Source organism: Leptonychotes weddellii, chromosome 1 (genome assembly GCF_054177405.1).
Source record: "Leptonychotes weddellii isolate Sample4059 chromosome 1, ASM5417740v2, whole genome shotgun sequence".
Lineage (NCBI taxonomy): Eukaryota > Metazoa > Chordata > Mammalia > Carnivora > Phocidae > Leptonychotes > Leptonychotes weddellii.
In genome coordinates this window covers 117,235,851-117,263,147 of record NC_138369.1, presented here as the reverse complement: position 1 = coordinate 117,263,147, position 27,297 = coordinate 117,235,851, and positions in this window count along the sequence as shown.

The window sequence follows — 27,297 nt, the reverse complement described above, 5'->3', positions numbered from 1 at the left end:
ATCAGGTGAGATTTTTATAAAGGATAAAATGGAAGAAGCCAGCTTTATATGAAAAAGACTTTAAAAGCAGAGAGATCCATCAACCTAAGTGAAATAATGTTAGATGGAATCCACAAGGCTGAGGCTGATGGGTTTTGCTAAATCAGTATGGATTATATTTACCTGGAGTCCCAGTTCATTGTGTAGTAGATAGGGCATTGGGAGAGAAGTAAAAAACAGTGGATTCCTATCAAATAGCACACTTCACCTGGGAGAGAAATGTTATGGGTCTCTCATAGCCAGGATGAAACAGTATTTCATTGAAAACGTTCTCTAAACTCATAGAGAGCCTGATTTCTAAATTGGTTTCAATTAAATATATTTTTTCTCTTCTAAGAAAACAACATACACCTATAATCTCTTCTAACTATTGGCACATCTTTGAAGCTATAGCACTCCACATCTTCCCAGTGGCTGCAATTACACACATCAAATTTCAGGATGACTACAAGGTAAGATTCTAGAGGTAAAAGGCTACCTCTTACGGTCCCCATTTTGCTCTCATGTGTCACAGCCTTTTATTTTCGGGAGTTATTTAGAGAAACAGTCATCAGCTAACAAAACCATCTGTTAGTTAACAACAGCAAAATATGAGGCTATTTCAAAATGGCATGGGGCATTTCAAGTTTAGGGCAGACGGGTGCCAACTATTTTTTCCCTTCAGTCTTTCCTTGTTAAAACAGAATGCATTTGTTATCAAAGCCAGTTTGGCTAATGTGCTTTCACCTCATACATATCTAGAAATCAAAGCTGCCTAGAAAGTTATTTGAGGGTATGTTCTCCCTTTGGAGCCCATTTTGCTCCAGTCATGCTAATAGGAATTTCATGTGTGTGTCAAGAAGACAATATAGCCTTTATGCAATTCAACCAACACGTCCTATTTAGAACATGGTAAATGTTGGGAAAGCAAAAATGGTCTTGCTGGACAGATTTAGTAAAATTCTTCACCTTTGTGCTTTTCTGCACGACTCTATTACTTTTTCCAGCTGGGAGAGGAGGGGTGGTAGATGAAGAATCTCCATACTCCTCCTTTTTCCTCAGCTGGATGGTTTCCCAAATCAGCTAAATATAACTCCATTTATTGTCATGCTAAAATGTTCTATTTAGCTGTGTTTAACTGGATATCATGATTCCATGGGCTGACCTTTTGCTCCTGGGAAGTCGTTTTAAATTCAATCCCGGCAAAGGAAAATCCTTCCAATTCGTTGGCTGTGAAAGGTCACAAGTGAAATGTGTTTTGATGGTATCTGCCTATGGTTTAATTCTCAGTAAACCTGAGCACTAACTGGGCCTCAATTGTGCTTTGTCTTGGGAATCTGAGTTCTAAGAAGCCTGGGAGAACTGAGTGGGAGATGTGGGGCTGAATTGCCGGCATCAGCCAAGGGTACACAAAGGTACCAGCTGAAAGGTGAGGTATATGGTGCTAAGTTAGGTCAATGTTGCCTCCTTTCTGAGTTGATGGGGGATTCAGACTAAAATATATAGTTTCTCTCCCTGTTTCATTTGATCTCTTTAAAAGGGACATTTCCCACTTTCTAGGAGGCAGAGAGGGCTTAGGGTGAGATAGGGAAGGAACTAGAAGTGTGTGAACCAGTCAAGAGGAAATTGGAGTATCCTGAAAATTTAGCCATTTTAGGGTCTAGAGCATAAACTCAGTCTTCTAAGTCTGAATATTTCCCTTTTATGATCTTTTCTTTTCACAGTTCAGTAGCTGGTGGATTCCTCACCATCATCATTATGCTGATTTTTAAATGCAAAAAAATACTTTTGTTAAATCTTATCAAAGACCGCCCCCTTAAAAAATCATTTTTTACCAAGCAATATTAGGATTTCTTTCGGAAATTTTTGAAGAGTTCAGTGGATGGGATATTGGGGTGAAGTTTCTGGACTTCTATTTTGTTTTGTTTTCACTCTATTTCAACTTTATAGTCACTCTGTGCTGTAATCTTTCAATCAAGTGTATTTCTCAGTTAGAAAGAAGCCCAGAGAGCAGTTTGTCCTTTCCCATTGCTCCATTACACACATACTATACTCAATTCCAGCAAGTATTCAATGTCTCCTGAACACAACTTGCAATTCTATACTTCTATGTCTGGGTTTATGTTGCTCCCTCTTTCTGAGATGTCTTCATGTTTTTATCAAAGTTCTATTCATGCACAAAAGCCAAAATGTCACCTCTTTCTGTGAAGCCTTCAAAAGGTTTCTGTCCCCCCCTCTCTCCCACTTCATGGAGAAGGCAAGCATGGCTTCCATAACACTCTGCCTATGTATCTATTATACCTTGTTTTATGGTAGCACATCTGTGTGTCTCCCACTCAACCCAGCTCTCTGAGGGCAGGAGCTGGGTGACTTTCTTCATCTTTATACCTCGGTGCTCAGCTCAAGGATTACTCCCAGAAGAGGAGTCTTTAAGCCTTCCTATCACAGAAGTATGAATAGTCAGGCCTTTGATATCAAGGTGAAGAAATGAAATGATGTTGTTTATATCAAATGTATCTTGATCGTTCATAGCAGCCACAAGAATAAGCAGAAAGAAAACACTCATTCTCTAAAAGCCATAAGGGCAGTTCTCTGATAATAAATGAGAAAAATTCTGCTTCCCTTTTCCCTTCTTTGTGTTATCAGTTTTTCTTGGAAATACTGGTTGTAGGGAGAGCTCTTAGAATGTTAACACAGGGTTCAGATAGGGAGAAATGGAGATGGCTCTAAAGGTGGAGTGGAGGCAGTTATACTTGGCCTCATTTTCCAGCTTCTCATTTTCTTCTCCAGTTCTGGTTCTATCCCCTAGCAGATTGCAGGCCACCTCTGATTCCTGAGTTTTCTTGAGAGGATAAAACAGTTTACAATAAGTAGACCCCTGAGGTAAGCCATGTTCTATAGAAACAGCATCCAGTGATCTAGTCACAGTTGATAGGCCAAGCCTCCATGCCCTGTCTCCTTTAGTTACCATCAATGAGATCTGGCATTTAGTGGCCCAGGGGGGTGGTCTTGAGTGTCCATGTCAGTCACAAATCACAGCACTCTCTGTCCCTCATCAGGGTGGAGCCATCCTCCGAAATTGGTTTAACCCATTATACCTGTCAGGATTGTTGGTTGCAAGAATTCAGTCAGGCTGATTTAGGCAAAAAAGTACCCAATATCCTGATAGACCAGGGACTCTGGTTTGAATGCTACACAACCAGAAACAACAGCCAATTATGCTGCAAGGGCCTTTGTTGGCAAAAGTGCCACTCCTGACATCCCATGCCTCAACTCCGTAGCTCAACAAACATCGGGCAGCTATCACCAATCACATAAGGGACTAGACACCAGGAACTCCACCCCTTCTTGCCCTCCAAGACTTGGCTACATTTGCTACATGTTCTCTAGAAGATGAATTTCACAGGCCTTCTTCACATTGTTTACTTTTGAATACAAGTCTCACATGGCTGCATTTGATTGGTAAATACTAGGTCTCATGTGCACATCTTAGTGGCTAAGGAGTTGGGGAGACTTGTTTTCTTGTTTTACCTTGAGGAGGTGAAATTCACAGGACAGAAAGTTTCTAAATATTGCTAGGGCTCTCATAAGGTGCCGAGCAACTGGAAAATGTGACAAAAATCTACTACATCCTGTAAGGCACTAATACTTTTATTTTAACTAATATAAAACAATATGACATGATTATATCAAGTTCCTCAGTCTGTCCGGTAACTTAGTAGTATGTGAAATTTTTTTCTGGGGTTTGGGGCATAGCTCACCTTTCCCATCCCTGACATCTCTCTTTCCTAATCAAGGACCTTGCTCTTTATTACCTTCATTACATCATCTCTTCTCCAAAATTCATTCTCCTACATATTGGGGGGGGGTCTTGATGCATGGAATATGTCTTCTACTGGTGACTTTCAATTGATAGAATCTTTTGTGGCCATGGCCCAGCCTTGAGATGGGACCTTCAGTTGTCAATAATTTTCTGAGCCACACCTCAGCTCATGACTTTCTTTGAATATCAATCCTTGATTCTTTGGGTTGCCCTTTAAGACCAACCACTACAGCCAAGTGAGTTTGCCCTAGCCCTAGATTTAAGTCTTTGTGAAAAAATTTCTGCTCTGATATAGCTCAATTTTTCTCTACGCTGACTTTGTCTTGACAGGGGTCAACGTAGCTTGCTTGTGAAAGGTAGGCATCCATATAGAGAACTGCCAATGTAGATTTTTCAAATTAAAATAAATTCATCTTGTCTAGTGATTTCAGATATGCTGTCAGTTCCTCAATGTCCAGAATCATGTCTTAATTATTAATTATCTCTGTATTCCCAGTGCTTAGTATTGCATCTGACATGCCATAACATGAAATTCATTTTGGTTGAATGAATAAACAAATGAGTGACTGCAGACTGCATAAAGGCCACAGTATATTTCAGCATCACAGACTGATCATTCATTCATTCATTTAGCAGACATTTTTTGTGAAGTTGCTTTCCTGTGCAAAGCACTACACTAGATACCTTGGAAATCTGCAATAACCCTGATGTTACGAATAATTATAACCATAGCCAACATTTATTAGATACTGACTAAATGACAAGCACTGAGCTGTTTCATGGGCATCCACTTAATTCTCACAACAACCCTGTGAATCAAACATACTGTTATTATTATTCCCATTTACATGGGAAAGAGTTGGTTCTCAGAAAGGTTAAGCAAATGAAAACAGGTTGGGGATATGTTTACACAGTAGAGTTGGGAAGGTACAAGAGCCATCTGGAATGTCTTAAATATCACAGGGCAACACATTTGCGGTACTCAAATTCCATTCAAAGAGCCCTTGAGTGCTAAATGGATACAGCTGGGGAATCAGAACTTACCTGGTGACCTTTAGGCAACCTGTATTTTAGCACTAAGGAACTCTACTTTATTCCTCCATCCATCCATTCAACATGAATGGCACACTTGCTGTATTCCAGGAACCGTTTTGAGCATTGGGGGTAAGGTAATGGAGCTGGGAGAGGGAGATATGTAAATAGATCATTGCAATTCATAATAAGAGTTATAATAGAGGTGTGAACATACTTCAAAGGAATATTTTCAACATTTTAGCATTAAGTATGACATTGGCAGTAGGTGCTTCTGGTTACCCTCTATTAGGTAAAGAACGATCCTTTCATTCCAAGGGTTTTTTAAAAAATCATGAACGGATTTACATTTATTTCAGATGTTTTCGTACATCTATACAGATGATTTTTCTACATTTATGGAGATTATTTTTCTTCTTTTACTTACTACTGTTGATACACAACCATTATCTGTAATGTAATATTTTCTAATATTAAACCAACCTTGTATTTTTAGCATAAAACATAATCATACTTTTATAGACTTATTCAGATTTTCTTTTATTTTTCAATTTTTAAAATTCTGCATTCACTTGCTAAGTTGTATGTTTGTAGGATTTATCTATTGCACCAAAGTTTTTAAATGTATTAGCAAAGAATTTTTATACTATTAATTTATTATCTTTTAATTTATATAGCATCTGTAGTTATGGCCTCTTCATTAATATTGTTTGTTATTCTTTCTCTCTTTTTTCTTGATTAACATTACAAAAAAACCTTTCAATTTTATCTGTCTTTTTTTTTTAATTTTAGTCTTTTAAATGACCTTACTTTGGCTTTGCTTAATTCTAAATATTTTCTAATTTTGTGGTATATGTTTTACTCACTAATTTTGTAACTCTTTGTCTACTATAAGCATTTAAAACTATGTTTCCTTTCAAGAAATGTTTTAGCTGTATCCCTCAAGTTTTGATATATTGATTTTTCATATGTAATTCTTTTGAAATATTATATAATAATCTGATTCCATTATGATTTCTCTTTTGTCATGAACTTTTTAAAATGTATTTTAAAATTTTTAATGAGTAGATTTTTATCTTGTTCTTTTGGAAAAGTTGTACTTACTACATTGCTACCTGCTGATGTGGTCTACAGAAAATCTTTGAAATTTACTAGACTTGCTCTGTAGCCTAATCCATGGTTAATTTTTGTAAACAGTCCTCGTGTATTCAGCAAGTAGTTGGATGCACTGTTCTATAATATATCCTTTAGATTAGGCTTGTTATGTGCGTTCAAATCTATATCCTCGGTGTTCTTTTTTTTGTTTGATCTATCAATTACAGGAAGAAGTGTGTGAAAGTGTGTGAACATACACATTTTTCTTAACAGATATCTCAATTTTGTATTCATATATTTTGAGGCTATAACACATACCTAAGAGTTAACATTGTTATGTGATCCTGGTGAATTGAAGCTTTTATTATTATGTAGTGACCATTCTGATTTCTAAAATGCTTTTTACCTTAAAGTCAATTTTGTATGATAATATGGTTACATTGGCTTTCTTTTGGCTGGTATTTGCTTGGAAAGAAATGGTCACAAATAGTTAACAGTGGTTAACGCCAGACGATGAGATGAAAGGTATGAAAGGTAATTGTTATTTTCTTTATGCTTTTCAGTATTTTCCAAATTTTATTTAATAAGTATATATTACTTTGCAAATAGGAAAAATTATGTTTAAAATTTTTAATTTAAGAAATGACAGTGTCAAAAGAGGTCCTCCTTTCTGAACAGGCTTTAATGCTTTGGGGCCAGATTCTCAAACAGCTAAATATGCATACGACAGAGTTTCTATGTCCATACAGGCAGCTTTTAGTCTTGAAACCTTTATGATGGATTATAGGTCAAGAAGGAAACCAAATAGAGCCCTATTCTGTTTTGCCTCCTGGATAGTTTATTATTAGGGGTGATGAAATGAGAAGTCTTACCTAAGTCTTCCAGGAGAATTAGTTGCCCCTTTCTGGATTTTCATAGCTCTGAAGATGTGAATCCCAGCACTCACCACCCTCACCTTGTAGACTTTGGGGACAGGAACCTCTCTTTTTCTGGATGAGTCCATGCTGTAAGCCAGCAAGGTCTATCAGACAGGAGACATGGTTTGCTGGGAGCAAGATCCAGCCATAGGGCATAGGCAGGTATCTGGTGTTGTAGGGCTGGGCTCCTGAGCTGGACTCAGTGTTTTTGGGACCTAGTGTTAAGGCACAAGAAATGCTGTCTGATGGTGCCAAGGCAAGCTAGTGTTTACAAAGTGGAAACCTCTTCACAAACATGAATCCTTGTAACAATCCAGTGAGGAAATAAGTGTTGTCCCTTGCAGGAAATTGTATGGATTGTGTTGCTTCACCTGTTCCAACCTCTTTTGATCAGCTTTCCTGATCTACAGAGGCTGTACAACTAAAAATGACATTTCCCCCACATGCTCTTACAGCTATAATTTTTGATGCAATTTCAGTTTTATCACTTGCACTCTCATGAGACTTGGATTAGTCATAGGGTTAAATATAGGTGACTTATATCTATATATATCTATATATAAATATAGAAATATAGGTGATTTATATCTATGTATATCTGTATATAAATATAGAGATTAGGCACGAAGCATCTATATTGCTAGTAAAGAAGACACCAGAGGGTAAGAGGTCCTAGGGGCCGGAGGCAGTATCTGGAAACAGTCTGGAGCCTGGTTATCTATCTCTTCCAATGATTTGAGAAGCTACTCATACTTAGTAATAAAATCCTTTTTGTTTTAATAAGTTAGAGTGGATTTTGCTGTTTATAGTTGTGCTCTGACAAATACGCCATTGTATAGCATAAAAAACTGATAGTTGGAGCTAGGAAGTGATCTGCTCAAGATTATACAGCTAATGAGTGGCAGAGATGGACTGTGAGCATAGGTCCTTTGATGCCAAGTCAGAACTCCTTCAGTAGCAGGACAAGCAGCAGACTTAAGGACCAGGCCATGGAAGACTCCAGGATCATTGAGATGGTACTGAGAAACCACGTATGCAGATCCAAGGTCTGAGTTCCACAGTGACACTTTGACAACATTACTAGGTAGAAGCTGCTGCCACTCCTCATGGGCCTGCGCTAGAAGTAGGTGGTTTTCCACCAACACCACCCCCATTATTTGCTCCTTCCTGTGGTCTTTTAGCACTTTCTACTAAGTATATTACTTGCCCTCCTGTATATCTGTGTTAATATTAGGATCCCACACAGTTTGGGTTGCTCGTTCACCTGTATCTACATAGTACTGTGTACTCCTTTACTGCTCTTAGAATATTTTATTGCTTCTTCAAAACTTGTTGGGGATGAAGGAGGCAGTAATGTACCTATATGTTGATAGGCAGATAAGCAAATATTGAATTCGATGATCAGATTACTCTTCTGTCTCCCACTAAACCATCTTAAGTAGCTATCTTGTCCATATTTGCCCATTGTTTTCTCATATATGGTTCTTCTTATAATTTGTAATTATTTTATTTGGAGGGGTAGTTATGTTTGCTTTCTTTTTTCTTTTCCGTACTAGGAAATAAGTTTCATGAAATCAAGGTTCATGTCTATTCTGATCAAGGTTGTATCTGAAGCCCCTAGCCCAAACCTGCGCAAAGTAAGTATTTGAAAATGTTTACTGAGTGAATTAATGAATAAATGAATGAACAAAAATCAGGGACCATATTTTGTTTTTTCATCTTTGTATTTTGGCATCCAGTTCAGAACCTGACATATAGAGGGTGCAGGCTGATTTTAATAGAAAAAGAAGCTAAAGTATGTATACCTGACCTACATTCACGAATATGAATTTTTATTTTTTCTTTTCATTGTTTTCAAAACTGGAAACTTTGGGTTGTTCATTATTCATTCTACATATATCTGTAGAGTTAGTTGATAAATAAAGAGAAATAAGAAGAAAGCCTTTCATGACTTCAATTTTAGCAGAGGATCCAACATATTGTATATCCTTAATACATTTTCTAAATGAATAAATAAATAAAGGAAGGAATGTTAAATTTCTGGGCCTTGATAGTACCTGCAGAAAAGACACACATCACTTTTAAGCAACAGGGTAACTGTAGCCAGACTGCATTGCTTGAATGCACTGGGCATCTTTGTACACAGGACAGTATTTCCTAGATGGAGTTTTCTCTGGCTTTTCTTTCTTGGCTGGTCATGGAGAACAAGGGTCTGCAACAACTTTGTCTCTGAGTGTGGCTGGTGGGCCTGAGCAATGTCTTTGGACACCACTCACAGAGCTGAGGCACTCACAGGAGAGAGTAGAGAAAAAGGGAATGAGAAAGTGAGAAGAAAAGAAAAAAACAAAATAAGAGAAGCCAGGTGATGAGAACAAGGGAAAGAATGGAAGAGAAATTGGGAAGAGGTAATAATGACAATGGACAATGCTAGTGACACTTGCCAGTTACTGAATGCATTTCGTAGTGATTCTATGTTTTGTTCAACATATATATTATCTCTAATCTTCATAACCCAGTCAACAATGTCAGTAACATTTAAAGATTTTATTTAATTAATTTATTTATTTGAGAAAGCGAGAGAAAGAGAGAGAGAGAGAGAGCATGAGTGGAGGGAGTGGCAGGAGGAGAGAGAATCTCAAGCAGACTCCCCACTGAGTGTGGAGCCAGTTGCGGGGCTCCATTGCACGACCCTGAGATCATGACCTGAGCCGAAACCAAGAGTCAGAAGCCCAACTGACTGAGCCACCCAGGTGCCCCAATGTCAGTAACATTTATTATTTTTATTGTGCTGATGAGCAGACAGGCTCAGAGATGTTAATAAGTGACTTGCCCAGTCACATACTGCTAAAAAGTAAAGACAGGATTTGCTCTCAAGAATGTCTGGCTCAAAGCCATAATATGTTCACCTGGTGAGCAATGACAGAGATCCACCACCAAGGACTGCCTGCCTCCCATGGGGCATTTGGATTATAGATTGCTATAGATTGTCAACCTCCTACTCCAGGTGGGATATCTAGATATCAACAGTTTAAAGTAGATATCTATTTATCTGTGTGTGTACCCTCACACATGCGCATGAGAATGCACACACACATGCACACACACACACACAGGGCCAGAAAAAAAGAAAAGAAATATTTGCTAATTTTTTGTGTACACTTTGACCAAAGCCTTCTGGAATAAATACTTAACAGAAAAAAGATTTAATGGATGACAAATAGGGTGACATTTTCAAATGCCATAATTCCAGAAGTAAATTAAAACCCCTGACTCCAGCCTCACCCCCACATGTCGTGAGCAGAGAAAACAAAGCCACATAGACCAAAAAAGCAACAGGAAAATAACAAACAAAATTGAAGGCCATGTAAATATTTTCTGAATGTCCGTTCCCCAAAGGGTTGAGGTCAGACATATGGTTCTATTCACCAAACCCTAAACAAAGGACTTGGGCTATTTTATGCCCTGATCATTATTGTTGGTTAAATTAAAGCCTGATCAAAAAAGTGTAATGGAATATTAATTTCAGTTACTGTAGCTAATTGAAAACATAGCAGGAGTTGTGACTATGGAAAATGGAGTGAGAACACTCAGATGCATGTCCAAGCCTAGCCTAATTCTTTTCAAGTTGGACAGTGGCATATTTTTGAGAAATGGCCATTATCCCTAGAGTCTATACTTCAGCGCATCAGGACAAATACTTGGCTTGGGAAAAAAGATAAGCAACTAACTCTCAGCTATCAGCAAACTTCAAAAATTCAAGTTCAATTTTAAAACTATCAGTTGTTAATTTGTTCACATGAGAGACATTGCAAAAATATGTAATCCCTGCCAAGCCAAGGACTGTGTGGTTTTCTTCTTGCTGTCCCCAGTTTGAAACCTACATCCCGGCATCTAGGAGATGCTCAGCAATAATTGTTGGGTGAATGTGTGTATGACTGTTAACGACCTTTGTTTATTCTTACAAATGAGAGAGCTCTCTTTCTTAGACAACTGACCCTTTTCCTAAGTGAAAGTGCAGACCAACAAGATTTGGGAGAGGGAAGACAGCTCTGCTTTAGCTTGATATACAAATCTGAGAGATGAAGAATGTGAGCAGGACTTTTTGTCTGTTTTGTTCATTGCTATATTTCCGGTGCTTGGCACATGTGAGATACCAATAAATATTTGTTAAATTAATGAATAAATGCTTAGCATGGAGTTGGAAGGAGAGAATGAGTTAAGCAAAGGAGACAAAGTGGAGAACTCAGAACTTCACAGTGTATTTTATTTTTTTAGAGAGGGAGCAGCGAGGGGCAGAGGGAGAAGGAGATAGAGAATCTTAAGCAGGCTCCACGCCCAGCCTAATGCAGGGCTCCATCTTACAACCTTGAGATCATAAGCTGAAATCGAGTCGGATGCTTAACTGACTGAGCCACCCAGGCACCCTCACAGTGTATTTTATGTCTGCTGAGTTGCCAGTTTTCAAACATCAGGCATACTCTTATTCGATATAAATACAAGAATCCCCTCCTCAAATCAGTATAATCTGCTTTGAGAGATTAACCAGATTTCTTTTTATGAACATGAGGGACTGGGGTAATGCTTTTAAAGTTCCTGTAACTTAGTGCATGTTGCTCTACAATCACTTAAGATACAGAGGGGACATATTAGGGCGATGCCAGTCATTTTCATGTTACAGGAGAATGGTATGTCCTTAAGGAGAATTTGTATTAAGTTTCTGGGCTTTGTACTCTCAACATCCATTACCTACTTCTACTCGTTGATTTTTCCTAGAAGAGGCTATTTCTACTCATTTTTCTTAAAGCAAAGATACTTTACTGATTATCAAAGGCCAGTGACGCAGAGGATATACATGAGAGGCCATGTTTAAGTAGCACTGAGAGAAATGTTCTTATGAAGAATGCTCCTAGGAATATGTCCTTAATCTACACTTGACAACATAATGGAGGGAAACACTAGCTAAAAAACAAGCTGGGTGCACTTTAGCAGGAGTAATTTGTTTGGGGTAGAAAAAAGTGTCATCAATATTCAATCGTTACCCTATATGGCATCTGATTTTTCTTTATAAAGTGACTGTGTGTGGTATTCTGTGTATGTGGGTGGCATTATTTTGGCTTTTTCAGGCAAGTATATATATGTTGTTTGTTGTCTTCTCCTTTTGTTATACGCTTAACCATCACTTTAAAGGGGGGAAAAAGACTGTTGAAACAACATTTATTTTCATTTAGACAAGTACCACATTTTCTGAATCCATTTCGAATTCAGTTCTAGTGATGGAAAATTGGTAAAATTTTGCATAGAACCACAAATTTGAAAAATTATCGCAAAGTTTAGTGTTTCTCTATTGTCTCATGATCATACACCACAGCCAAAGTCAAACACTTTTGAACACATCTCTTTTGAATTGAATTCCCAGAACTATGGTACAAAGATGCAGGCAACAATTTTCACATAGTGAGGAAATGTTCAGTGGGCTTTTGCATTTTGTTCCACCTAAAAACTATTTGAATGTGACTCTTTTGCATCACTGGGTGAAGCTCTCGGGTGTTAGTAGACACAATGGGGCTCTCTTTAACTACCAAGAGGAGGGGAGAAGTCATAAGAGGGCAAGCAATAAAGCCAAGGGGAACATGGTTTATGAATGTGAAACTTACAGTAGAACTTTAGATAGGAAAAAAGTTGACAAGGGAAGTTAAAGCTGGCCCCAGGCAGCAATAATTTACTGAAGTGGCATTTATTTGGCTGATAACCCGGGGTCTTGCTGAACTTGCTAGTACAACAGAGGTAATCTTTTTTTTTTTAATCAAAAATTTGCTGAAAATATTAATGATTTTATATGATTTCAAAAATACTGCCTCTGTCGGGGCACCTGGGTGGCTCAGTCATTAAAGCGTCTGCCTTCAGCTCAGGTCATGATCCCGGGGTCCTGGGATCGAGCCCCGCATCTGGCTCCCTGCTCAGCGGAAAGCCTGTTTCTCCCTCTCCCGCTCCCCCTGCTTGTGTTCCCTCTCTCACTGTGTCTCTCTCTCTCTGTCAAATAAATAAATAAAATCTTTCAAAAAAAAAATACTGCTTCTGTCAAGTTTTTCAAATGTGCGTTTTTAAGTGCAATATCCTTACCTCACTTTCAGTTTTTTTTTGTTTTATTATGTTATGTTAGTCACCATACATTACATCATTAGTTTTTTTTTTATTTTAAAGATTTTATTTATTTGAGACAGAGAGAATGAGAGAGAGAGCGCACACGAGAGGGGGGAGGGTCAGAGGGAGAAGCAGGCTCCCTGCCGAGCAGGGAGCCCGATGCGGGACTCGATCCAGGGACTCCAGGATCATGACCTGAGCCGAAGGCAGTCGCTTAGCCAACTGAGCCACCCAGGCGCCCCTACATCATTAGTTTTTGATGTAGTGTTCCATGATTGCATATAACACCCAGTTCTCCATTCAATACGTGCCCTCCTTAATATCCATCACCAGGCTAACCCATCCCCCCACCCCCCTCCCCTCTAGAACCCTCAGTTTGTTTCTCAGAGTCCATAGTCTCTCATGGCTCGTCTCCCCCCTCCTTCGATTTCCGCCCCTTCATTTTTCCCTTCCTACTATCTTCTGTTTTTTTTTTTAACATATAATATATTATTTGTTTCAGAGGTACAGGTCTGTGATTCAACAGTCTTACACAATTCACAGTGCTCAGAGGTAATCTTTATGGAAGAATGAATTACAATAGCAGTTTGCAGTAACATTATTTGATCTTTCCCTTATGTAGAATGACCTTGTGAGCTCCCCCAAAGCTCCAAGTTTCAACTTTCTGTTGTGACTTAGCAGCTGAAATAGGTATTCTTCTACATATCACCAAAGATTTTTCCAGTAGGTTTGCAGTATGTCCTGCCGGCAGTAGAGCAAGTGATAAGGGGTTAACGTGAGATTTGAGCTCATGGTGTAACTGAACTGAAAGTAGATTGAGTAGGGTATTTATATTCAGAGAAGTAAAATGACTTGCTCAAGGTCATACAGCCAGGTGACCTGCTTTAGATGTCATGTTAGTAGCTGTTATTTGGGAGCTAGTTAAACAGGCTCAGATCAAGAAGTCTCAAGAAGAGGATTATGAAAAAGATTATGATGCTTTTCTGAGAAGCATGGGTGTCATGAGAGCAAGAATAATATTGAATTATTTGTAAAGACTAGTTTTTCTTTCTTTTTTCTTCTCTAAGTAGGGATGATATTAATGGGCATTAAATAATTTTGCAGCTGAAAGGTTGAAATTTACTCTTAATACCCCATGTCTTCTATTCACATAGTTTCAAATGATTTCTCATGAGCTCTGGACCCATGTTTCCAATTGCCTTGTGGAAATCTTTCAGTCTGCACTGTAGACACCACCACCTCAGCACACTCTAAGCTGAACTGATTGTCTCTCCTCCAAAATCAGCTCTTTGGCTTATATTTTTGATTCTGTTTAATAACTCCACTATATACCTGGTCTTGCATGTCAGAAATTTGGGAATAATCTTCAACTCTTTCACCCTTGCTACTTGTGTAATATCATGAAATTCTCTTGATTTTGTTTCTTAATCAATTCTCAAGCCTGTTTTTTCCTTTGCCTGCTTACTTCCACTCCTGTAGTTTAGCTACTCATCATTTCTTAATCCTGGCTGATTACTATCAGTCATGAAACTTATTATTGGGAAAATATAAATAGTGCGATATGACAGAGTTTCTGGAACCAACTCTCTGATGAGGTGACATGTTGGTCAGATGACAAGGAGTCACTCTGAGATGATCTGCAGGGTAGGAAGTTGCAGCAGGAGAGATGATAACCCACAAAAGCCCCAAGGAGAGAGCAAGCTTGGTGGGTTTGAGGAGCAGAAAAAAGACCAGAGTGTCCAAATCATGGTGAGCCAGGGAAGGATATAGTGTATGAGGTCAGAGATTATACAGAGAGTCTTAGGCCATGGAAAGGAGTTTGGATTTATTATAAGTGTCATGACAATTACTGGCCATGGAGAGAGAAGAAACACCCATGGCTCTGGGACATTAGTGATGATATCTACCAAAATGAGGAAGTTGAGAAGAAGGGTTAGTTTGAGGAATTAATCCATGGCTCTGAAAATTAGAAATGTGAGTTTACAGACTGAGGAATTTGTTGCTTAAAGATCAGAGTAGACGCCCTCATTTTGATGAGATTACCAAAGAAGACATACAGTGAAGACAGATTGTAAAAAGAGAGGGAACTAAAGAAGGCCAAGGATAAAGCTTTGGAGAAGTGGAAATGGTGATCGAGAGAGAGGCCTCAAAGGAAATTTGTAAAGTTAAATGAGAGCTGGCCATGTTCTCAGACATAGGGATGGAACCACTGGCAGAAGAGATCAAAAATACTGTTATGAGTTGTGGTGGACTCTGGATTAAGGTAAGCTGGGACCCAGGCCACAACATATAGGCCTTAAAGAAAGATGAACTATCAAGTTGGGGCTGCCTGATCAGGGTAGAGAGCATATACAAGTGGAGAGAACTCAAGCCAGCTCCACTTGCTGGGCCCGGTTAGGCCAGCTAGACAGGCCAAAGCCCAGGTCTGTTTTGGTCAAAGACCAGTGCAAGGAACTCATGCTGACTGATCTTCCTCACTGAAATAGGCCATAAGGTCATGTCCTGTGAGTGAGGTTAAGTTGAAGGAAGTCAAGGGGTGGGCCTTTAAGGATGAATGTTGAAAACAGCCACTGTGGTTCCCTATAATGATTAGTCAACAAGGGATGTGTAAAACCATTTCTGAAGATCAGTAAGAGCTCAGCTGAGGTTAGAAAGCATTGCTTTATGGCGGCCCAGTTTCCATGGTTTCCTTTCTCATGCAGCCTGGGAGAGGGAGCAGAGAAAACCAATTATTGTCTACAATACGTCTAGGGTAAGAAATAGTAGTTTGATGTTAGATGCTACTATATATTTTTTCCCCAGTGGCACAATATTATTTTGAATTTTGTAGAAAAAAAGTGGAAAGATTATAGATCGAATTGAAATTTGTTATTTTTCTATATTAAAGAAATTGTGTGTGATTCAGACCAATTTCAAAAATCTATAATAAGTAGAACCAAGGTTTTACATTAAGAAGCTTACAATGATTTATATTTAACTCTGATTTTAAAAGAAAATTAAAAATGTTGGACCACTTGTTATAGTGATTTGGGCTCTTATCTAGAAAGCATGTGCTTTGGAGACCAAGAATGTACAAATAAATAGTAATGGTATAGCGCAAATTTCAAATTTTTTGAGTGACATGTTAACAATGTGAAGTTTTCCACTGACTGATATTTTAATGTCACACCCCCCAACAAACCTATAATTAAAGTTATTTTGGCATTTTCATCTCAAATCCCTGCTTTTGGGGGGTGGGCGGGTTATAATTTCACTTTTAAAATGAGCTTCCAGATACAATTTGACATAAGACACGAAGTCTTATCCTAGCAACAATTTCCCCTCCATCTTTCCATCATGAAATATAGGAATATGTGTCTTATCAGTTTTATAAGTTATAAAGGTTTTTAAAAAAGGGAAACTGAACCTTTGTTTGTTTGTTTGGATTTGTTGACCAGAGTATACCCGTGGAGATTAAAGCTTGGCTACAGTAGAATCTATGCAAATGTCAGAGGTCATTACAGGATATAGCAGTTCTGGGACAAGTCAGTAGCCTCTTACTATGCTTGTCTTCTTTCAATAAGAACATTAATTAATTCATATTTTTTCTGGGAGAGAAGTAATCCCTGCCCAGTGATTATTCCCAGGAAAAGAATTTAGGCCTATAGCTACACATTTTAAATAGCATATGAATAAGTTAAAGCAAAAGCATAAAAATAGAAACAAGACTTAAGGCAATTGAAGGAGAATCATCTCTCTTTTTGTACATCGTTCCTTTCTCTAAATCTCTTAAACACAGAAGTTTAAGTGGAATTCTAAAGATTTCCTTTCCTACTCATTTATTTTATATATATTTGTATGTATTTATCCTACATAAACACATACATATGTACATATGTATATATACGCATATATGCCATGTATATGTATTTATAGATGTAGTTAGTGTGTGTGTGTATCATGTATTATACATGCATTTCTAAATCCCTTGGGATAACTCTCTTGAGGAATCATCTCCTGGGCCTTTTCCCCCCTTGAATATGAATTCTGACCTAGGAGTGGGAGGCTTTAGATACTTCTGAAGCAGAGAGTTAAATTCTTCACTGGAATTCAGAAAGTAAAAGGAAAGTGCTTGGGAAGAAATCTTATGCTGAGGTGGGGGGTCATAGAGAGGGCATTCAATTCTCTTAGGAAGGTCATGGGGGCAGTGGGAGGGGTCACGGGCTGAGGATCCCTTGAAGAATGCCATCCTTTAAGTAGATTTTAGGCATATTACTGGTTGGGAAACATCAATATGGTCTTTCTTGCACAAACAATTCTAGGAAATGCCTCCCAAGATATTTTATAGCCCAGGGTGGGAGTGAGGAGAAGGGTGAAAACTCAAAACAACTATCATTTATTCCCATCAGAATAAGTACTGAGTCACATACAAAAATCCTTTCTAAAACTCTTGGTGTGAAGACTTTACTTTTCCTCAAGAGAGACATTTTCCTTATCAACCTCTTTTTTGCTCTCCTCCCCAAACATGTACAACTTAATTTCCTCAGAAATAACAGAGTCCAAGCTTAAAATACTTCCAAAGATTTTACAGCTCCCTCCTCAAATTTTAAAATTCTCTGGTGTTAAAAAGAAATTCTCTAGTGTCAACCTAACATATGTAAGTATGAAAGAAAGGAGCAACATCAGGGACTAGCATTGAGCTGAACGTACTTAATGCAGTTCTTGATAAACCTTTATGGCAAATTAGAGGTTTTCCATTTCCCCAGTCGGCTGGCTATAAGACGTTGGGAGGGGCTTTTTTTTTCTTTAACACAAGGCTCTTAAGAATTTGTAGCTATGTATTTTTAATACTGTCAATAAACAGCTTCCTCAAGACTCAGAGGGGCAATAATGGAAGCTGTTAACAAAGTGTGAAAAGCAACGGGCTAGCAAAGGTTAATCACATGGCTGCCCACTAATGACCTCTACAGCCCTCAGTTTAAACCCAACAGCACTTGTAAAGACCAATCACGTGAATAATTTCCTGTCTGAGGTAGCCTTTATGGTTAAGAATAAAAGCAGAGCTGATTGTGAATTGAAAGCCCCCGGCAGGGGAGGTGGTTATTATTTTTAAGCTGATCTAAACACCTGGGTTTCCCACTGGACCCTATTAAACTTCCTCCATTATGTCTAAATATTTCAATCATTTCTACAGCAGTTGTGAATTCGTGCATTACTAAGGTAGGCAAGGACTAGGAGAGGGGGCAGGTTGATGAATGGCAAAGAACCCCTTCCTCAAGGTGATGACCATCAGGTAGGGAGAATCCCAGGCTTTGGGGAGGGATTTGGAGGGGTCATCCCTCCCTCTGTAGTTCCCCAACCTCACCCTGCTTAAAGGAAGACCACACGTAAAGCCATTCAGATGAAGAAAATTTTACTATTTTAAAGGCCTGTAGATGAGGAGATTCCTTAGCTTGCCCTGGTAACCCATTTCAATGTTTTACAGCCCTCACCATCAGCCAATGGTTTTCCCATATAAAGAACTTCAGTGATTTCTGCTGTGGTTAGAGCCATTTTCCCTGCCCTGGCTTTGGATGGCTGTATTTTGCTGATCTTTCCACATTTTATTATTGATTTGGTTAAACATTCTCCCCCAATAAAATTGCTGTCTTTGAAGACTTTATATTCTACCTCCAGCTTATAGATCTGAACATATTTAAGTTAGGAGCCTTAACAAAGGCTCTTATCTATTAACAATGATATATTTTTAGGTTCATGGCAAGGACAGGATTTAAAAGTAATAGGGCTTCAAGATTCCAGTTTGGTACCTAGAATTTGGGTGATCAGTCCACACTCAAAGCTTCCTCTCTTGCTACTCCTGGTTTTCCATCAGCTCATATCCCTTTATATTGTTTGTATAAATATCTCTTTTCTGAATTGTATTGTAAGACCCCATAAAGGGCAATATGTAGTAGTCCTCTACTAATTCCCTAATGAGATACACAGCCAGATCTAAGTTCAAATTTCACCTCTGTTACTTCTTGTGAGAGCTTGGATAAGTTACCAACCACAATAAGACTCAATTTTTTGAAAGCAATACCTACTTCTTAGAGTTGCTGTAAGGAAAAAATTAAGTATGCAAAGTCCCTGAAATTCAGTGGGCACTCCATATGTTAGTCTTTGTCCCTTTCTTCTTTATTAGCAACCCCAAATCCAGTATGGTACTCTGTCCTTGATAAAGATCCATGTGAGGCATTCAAATTTAGCATATTGGAGATTATTTGATACCAAGTAGCAGACACACAACTTGAACTAATTTAGGCAAGAGGTGAATTTACGGTTTCATCTAGCCAATCAGCAGGAAATGCTGCAAAGGCAGCGAGGTCTCAGAGATGCCTAGAAACAGGGACTCTCTGGGTGGTCACCAGAACAATCATCTTCTCTATTCCTCTTCTCAATCCACAGCCTTATTTTCTCAGACCAACTTCTGTTTGGCTTGAAACATGGCTACTCTTAGGCCCACATCTCCTAACTTTGACACTATGGAAAGAGTCAAACCTCTCTGATCTCTAGTTAGAAAATCATGGGGGTAGGATTCAGATTGGTCTAGATGGATCATGTATTCATTCCCAAACCCATCAATTGAGGCTGGGAATTAGGAGATGGAATTGTAATTGCCACGTTCTATCAAACTCATGTGGTTGAAAGAGCATTAGGGATAGCAACCCCACAGGAGAGAGGCTGTTTTCTAGAATAAAAGAGAGTGGTGGGCAGCAGAACAATAAATACTTAGTTCACTAGAAATCCCAAGGGACCCCTCTTCACCTATGCCTTTCCTGCCGCAGGGGTGCTATGCATTATCTTCATAGCCAGATGACCTTGGCAAAAGATTTAGAAGAGGGTATTTTTAATGCTTTGTCTTGATTAGGCATTGATAATGACAATGATGGTGATGATGATGATAAAAGCCAGCAGATTCTTGACTTTTGTACAATGCTCTAAAAATCTGCCAGTTTCCAGATTATTCTAGAGCTACCCTACCTTGTCTACAGCCCTTGTGGCATAACTACAGCAATCATATTTTTCCAGTAAAAATATTGGGACACAAATGATGGTTCTTTTTTTCCTTCTTTGTGCTTCTCTGAGCTTTTCAAATTTACTACAATGAATGTGGATTATTTCTATAATTAAACAAGCACTGTTAGAAATAAATGGGACTTGTGGTCTTATGCGTGAATTCTCCAAGCTCATTCCCACTTCCAGGCCTTTCCACATGCTTCTTTCCATGGGCCCAGATCCTCCTCTCTCATGGATGTTTGCCTCACGTTCCTTGGGTTTCTGCTGAAATGTCTCCTCCACAGAGGAGCCATGACCAGAGGCAGGTTTTGTGGGGCCTGAAGCTTATATACTTTAGGGGTTCTCTTTAAGAAAAAGAATACAAAACCATGAACATAAATTTATACTCGAAAGTGAATATTTATTTAGAATAAAAAAAGACATCACAAATAATAATAAATTTAAGAAGTAACTAGGATCACAAACACTTCTTTAGCAGTTTTTCCCTGCATTCTCTGAACATATCTTTTTTTTTTTTAATTCAGATATAATTGGAGGCTCAATTAGTTAAGCATCTAACTCTTAATCTCAACTCAAGGTCTTGATCTCAGGGTCATGAGTTTGAGTCCCACATTGGGGTCTACTTAAAATCAATCAATATCAATCAATCAATCAATAATTGATGTGGCTACCTATCTTTTGATTGCCTTTTCATGTGAAAATGATATTGTAATATTTTCCACAGTGAGAACTAGAAAGATAATTTAGTTTTCCTCTGGCATAATAATAAAAAATTGTTTTAATTATTGACAGTTTAGAAAAGTTTATTTCAGGTTCACAACTTTTTTATTAGTGCTGCTATGCAAATGTTTAGTAGCATTATTTTCACACAGGGCAAAAGCTCTATTTTCCTCCCTGCATTTCAGATCTAGCTTCTCCCCCACTACCTGTCTACTTCTGGTCCTGGGCAATGGAGAACACAGTCATATCAGGGGACACCTTCTAGGCATGTACCCTGTGTCATTCTGCTGTATGAGCTAGTAAAAAGGTTGGGAGGGGTGTTCTTGGAAACCTTTCCTCCATTGGGACGCTAGCAGTAACTTAATTATACTTTGTAATATGTCCCACCAAACCCAAATGAAGCATACTTCCATCTCAATTTTCCCCTAACTAGATACCCCAATGCCCATGGCCCTCCAACTCCACACAACATAAGGGGAAATACAACATGAGACCAGAGTAGAGCGATGATGGTCTTAACTGACTGCAATGAAAATAGCTTACATTTGCAAACTTTACAAAAATACATAGCCATATGAACACACTGTAGGGTTCCCCCTATCTCCAGAGCCTTGTAAGGAGCTCATGCAAATGAGAAACTTTCAAGCTTAAACTTCATTAGTTTCAAGGTAAATCCACTTTCACACACAATCCAAAAGGCAGGTTCCTGTGCCTCATAATTTACTGTGTGTTAATATCTGTCTCTCACACTAGGATTGTGTGCTCCATAAGAGTGGGACTACACGTTCACACCACTGGATACCAAGACCCATCCTTGTGCTAGCACATGCTCAGCACTCAGTAAGCCTTACTTAAAACAACAAAAAGAATAATGAGTAGACTCAAGGGACAACAGGATTGAATACTGACATTGGTTTCCATCATTATACTTCCTCCCCAGCTGCCCATGGCCCAGGCTCTAAGTAAATCACCTCTCCCTGACCCACCTTCTCCAGACTATACCTGGTTTCAATCCCACAACAATCTGAGACCCATGATTAAAATCTATTTGTCTTTTCCAATTTCTTTTTCCCTAAGGTCAAGTTGTTTTCTGTGGGACCAAAAAGCTGATCTGATAAATCATTCTGTGTTAATAATAATGATTTTTTATGATTTATAAGGCACATTCCCATGGATGATGCTAATATGCTAATGAGAAAAGGCAAGTGAAAGATACACATTTTGCAACGGTTTTCTAAGATGTCACATCTAGCCCACCTTGACCCCCACCACAAATACACACAAATAGACATAAACTTAACAGTGGCAAGAATTTCAAGTTAGTTCAGAAGGAGGGAAAGATTTATGGGAAAAAATTATTGAGAGGGCAGGATCTTTTAGTTCTTCCTGGAAGTCACACTTTGTGGAAAGCCATCAACTTCATCTTGTCTTGGCCCCTGCTTTAATCTCTTGATTCGCAGACAGTTTATGTTCGTTCTCCTTGGTTTAAAATTCAGGATTTTGTGACATTATATCAGGGATGCACAATCTGGAGAAAGATGGAGGTAACTTAATTTTTAAAATTTACTTCCACACTGTCTCACTTCATTTTTATTGGCCTTATAGGGCCAGTAAAATGAATGAGTTTTGAATGTTTGCTTGAACTGTATAACAGAAGCACCAGATCTGCATAAGTCCACACTACAGAGTGAGTGGGAGGAAATGCCAGAATGAAGGTCTAGACCCTGAGCATGCTGCTCCTTCCCTGAATCATGTTACCGTTGTATTTATGTTTCTATCAAGTATTTGAGGACTGACTTGTAGCAGAACATTATATACTCACGTATCCAGTTCCATAAGCTTTTGTTAATGGATACTATGAAGTAGTCTCTGTCTTAGGCACAGGGGATTCTGAGATGAATAGGACAGAGTGCTGCCATCAAGTTTCTTATAATCTAGTCAAAGAGACATGTAAATAAATAGATTACAAAATGGTGCTCGATAAGTATAATAGGATATTGAAACGGAGGTGGTCTGGGAGAGAGACTAATGAACTTAGGCAGGGATGGGGGAGTGAGGAAAGCCTCTAATGAGGAACTGACATATGAACTTTATATCTGATGGGGTTGCCAAGCACATTGGGTGAGTCTAGTTTTCCCACATTTTAGCAATAAGGTGATGCATATGGCAGTAACTCCTCACTAATGATATGAGCCAGCATGCAATGAGAAACCTCTGTTTCAGACACTGTTAGGGTTTGATGTTTATAATCTCATTAAATCCTCACAACTCTTTGAGGATTAGTACTCTTCATTTTGTAGACGAAGAACGTGAATCTTAAGGAGTGAAACTTGCCCAGGGTCTTACAGCTGCGATGAGGCAGAAGCAGGGTTCTAACTCAGGTGGATCTCACTCTGGGGTCCGTGCTCTTGACCAAACAGCATACTAGTGAAGAGAGGCCTGGGCTACTGCCCTTGGCACTTTAGACTTTTCACAGTGCTTTCCCCTATTTCCACTCTTTGGAACCTCTTCAGCACCCTGAAGATGAACCCCTGGAAGGATGTTATTATTCCATGCAAAGACAGGGAAAATGTCACACACCCAGTAAGAGATAGAGCTGGGCAAGTACTCGGCCTGTTTGACTTCTAGTTTAGTGCTCTATTCACTACAGAATGAATGGAGTCTGCCACATGCAAAGAAGTTATTGCTACTTTCCCCACACACCACCCCTCCCTTCCCCTAACCCATCCTTCCACCACCAAGTTTCCTGTGCTTGATTGTAAAAATCCAAAGAAAATTTCTCTACACAGCTGGGTAGGAATGGAGGATGGATTTTTCTTTCCTGTGCTTGGGGGATGGGAAGAACCTGGGATGGGAAGAACCTACCTTATACTCTTGCTCATAAATGATCCCAATGAAAGGAAGAATGTAGCTTATGGTGTTATCCACTGACCTGTCACTGCAGAAAAATAGGCGGTATTAAGTTTTAAAGGAGCAATCAGAGCTGTGTCCCACATGGGTGACCCATCATGTTTACATCTGGATGGAACTGATAATGGTGTAAATATTATAGGATTCCAATCCACCTCAGGTTATTTTCAATGCATCCGTGGTTAAAACATGTGCTGTAAGTTACCTTACCATGTAGGTTGAAAGAGTCACAATACCTCTTAGCTAACAAGGTGAGCCTTGTTCCTATCTGCAGGGCAGTGTCTTTAAGGGTTTTCGTCAGGCAGAACTACCTGGTCCTTGTGACGCTAGCCGCCTTCCAGGGTCCAAGGTCCAAGGTCTCTCTGTCATTATTCCACCGAGGAATTCCAAATCAAACCTTTACCAGAAACAAACAAAACTTTATTTTATGGAATTTGGCTTTCAGTGATTGAATACTATTATTTTGAAAAAGATGACTGTATTCTTTCCTTGAGAATTTGATAGATATTGCTTAATGGATTGTGCCCCAAGGAACGTATGAGCAGAACACATATATGGGAGGCCCAAACTAAATTTGCCTTTCATGTTCATCTGAGGTTGGGGTAGAAGCATTTCAGATAGGAAAAATACATGGGAAAACTTGAAAGGAACTGCACCTTCTCAGAAGGGCAAATTAAAGCACAAATAAATTCAAGATATCTAATATATTGCAAGTGCTCAAGGGGATATGAAAAAGTAGGTATTGTACTAATGTATGAGAAAAGCTTTATAGATGGTGAATTGTTATACATATGTCAATAATTTGATAGCTGCCTCCCATCCTCACTTCCGATGTCACCCCCGAAGAAAGTTTTTTATCCCCCTGATCCCTTTTCTTCTACCTGGACTGAGGGGCTGGAAATTATTCATCTGATAACTCCACACCTAGCACAGTTGTACCTAACACGAGTAGATACTGGGTAAATATTTGTGGCATTAATGATCAGATGAATAAGCAAATTTTGGATCTTAATTCTTATGTGAAACCCTGTTATTGACAGTTTGGAGAATACTTTCTGATAAAGACCTTTTTTAAAAAGTAAGCTTGTTCAGGCCAAATGCTATCTCTATCACGTGGAGTATCACACTGTGCATCCATTTATTAAGTCAGAGACATTTTGCTGTAACATTTGTTCAACTTCATTTCATCCAGAATGTACTAGATTCTGACCACAGAATCATACTGAGGAACCCTGACGTAATATCATATTTGAGGAAATTCTGCTTTAAAAGTTAAATAAAAATATGAGATGTCCCAAGGCATAATTAATGTCGGATGAGTGCTATACTCTCTATGGTACCAATATGTAAAAGAGAAGGATTCATGTGGCATGGACTGCAAAATCTTCTTGAAGCAAAGCAGTTGCTTGAGGGATAGATTAAATCTGGCTCAGTGGGAGGTGAACGGGCACCATGGTTTTCATCTTTTTTCTTCCTACCACCGTACCGGACACACTCCCATTAATAGCAGTGACTCACTATGCAATGGGGGTTTGAGTTTGGGGAAAGGACTTTTGAGTAGGCTAAATAAATGTCCTTCACCCCATTTTCCACTGAGATTCTGAGCCCTCACTTCACATGGTGCACCTTGAAAAATGTTGGGGCTTCAAAGGCAGGTGAATGGTCAAAACTTCCGGGGACTCCATAACTGATAATTTACTTTTATTCTTTTAGACTATTTTGGGATTACTTAGCCAAATTGAGGAGCTTCTGTGGAAGCTGTGAATTATTGGGGATTCACTTCTTTGGGGATTTTATTTGTGGCAGTGGGAGAGAAATAGAAATCTCTTTGTCTACCACTTGGTGCAAAATGTATTACCGGTCCTGTCTGGTTCTATCTACAGAATCACAGAATTTTGGAACCAGAGGACATCTCTGACACTCTGTATTGATTCAGCTCTCTCATTTCATAGATGAAAACGTTGAGGCCAGAGAGAGCGATTATTTCCTCAAGGCCGCACTGAGTTAGCACCGGGACTCAGGACTCCGCCTTCTAGGTTGAAGTCCCTTCCTCATTTCCATCAGGGAGGAACTCGCCCCAAATCTGGCCTCATTCTGCACTGGGAGGCAAAGCTTTACCCATCTACCCAGGGGAGACGGGCTGAGGAGTGATGTGAACAGTCTCTGAACTTTGCTACTTTCACAGGTTACTACAAGTGCAGGCAATTTCCATTTGCAAGATTAACAAAGTTGTCCATCTTTTTTCCCTTCATATTTTACCTAAGGCTTGCAGATTTTTAAAAGGGGCATATTTTCCCTGGGACTGGTGGGTATATCTAATGTCCCTGGTTCGAGTTCCTTTTGAACTCCAGTTTCTTTGTTTGTTTTTTAAAGTGAAGTGAAGAAGATGAGTTTTTTTTCTTTTTGTTTGAGTATAGTTGACACACAATGTTATGTTAGTTTTGGGTATATGTTTAGTGATTTGACAAGTTTATACACTGTGCTATGTTCACAAGTATAGCTACCATCTGTCCCATTATGATATCATTGACTGTATTTCTTATGCTGTGCCTTTTATTCCAGTGACTTACTCATTCCGTAACTGGAAGCCTGTAACTCCCTCTCCCATTCACCCATTTTGCCCAACCCCTAACCTCTCTCCCCTCTGGCAACCATCAGTTTGTTCTCTGTATTTATAATTTTTTTAAATTTAATTTTGTTATGTTAATCACCATACATTACATCATTAGTTTTTGCTGTAGTGTTCCATGACTCATTGTTTGCGTATAACACCCAGTGCTCCATGCAATACGTGCCCTCTTTAATACCCATCACCAGGCTAACCCAACCCCTACCCCTCTCCACTCTAGAACCCTCAGTTTGTTTCTCAGAGTCCATAGTCTCTCATGGTTCATCTCCCCTTCCGATTCCCCCTCTTCATTTTTCCCTTCTTACTATCTTCTCTCTCTTCTTCTTCTTTTTTTTAACATATAATGTATTATTTGTTTCAGAGGTACAGTTCTGTGGTTCATCAGTCTTACACAATTCACAGTGCTCACCAGAGCACACACCCTCCCCAATGTCTATCACCCAGCTACCCCATCCTTCCAACCCCCCACCACTCCAGCAACCCTCAGTTTGTTTCCTGAGATTAAGAATTCCTCGTATCAATGAGATCTTATGATACATGTCTTTCTCTGATTGACTTATTTCGCTTAGCATAATACCCTCTAGTTCCATCCATGTCGTTGCAAATGGCAAGATTTCAGTTTTTTTTTTTTTTGATGGCTGCATAATATTCCATTATATATATATACAACATCTTTATCCATTCATCTGTTGATGGACATCTTGGCTCTTTCCATAATTTGGCTATTGTGGACATTGCTGCTATAAACATTGGGGTGCACGTACCCCTTCGGATCATGGATACATTTGTATGTTTGGGGTAAATACCCAGTAGTTCAATTGCTGGGTCATAGGGTAGCTCTATTTTCAACTTTTTGAGGAACCTCCATACTGTTTTCCAGAGTGGCTGCACCAGCTTGCATTCCCACCAACAGTGTAGGAGGGTTCCCCTTTCTCCACATCCTCGCCAACATCTGTCGTTTCCTGAACTTGTTAATT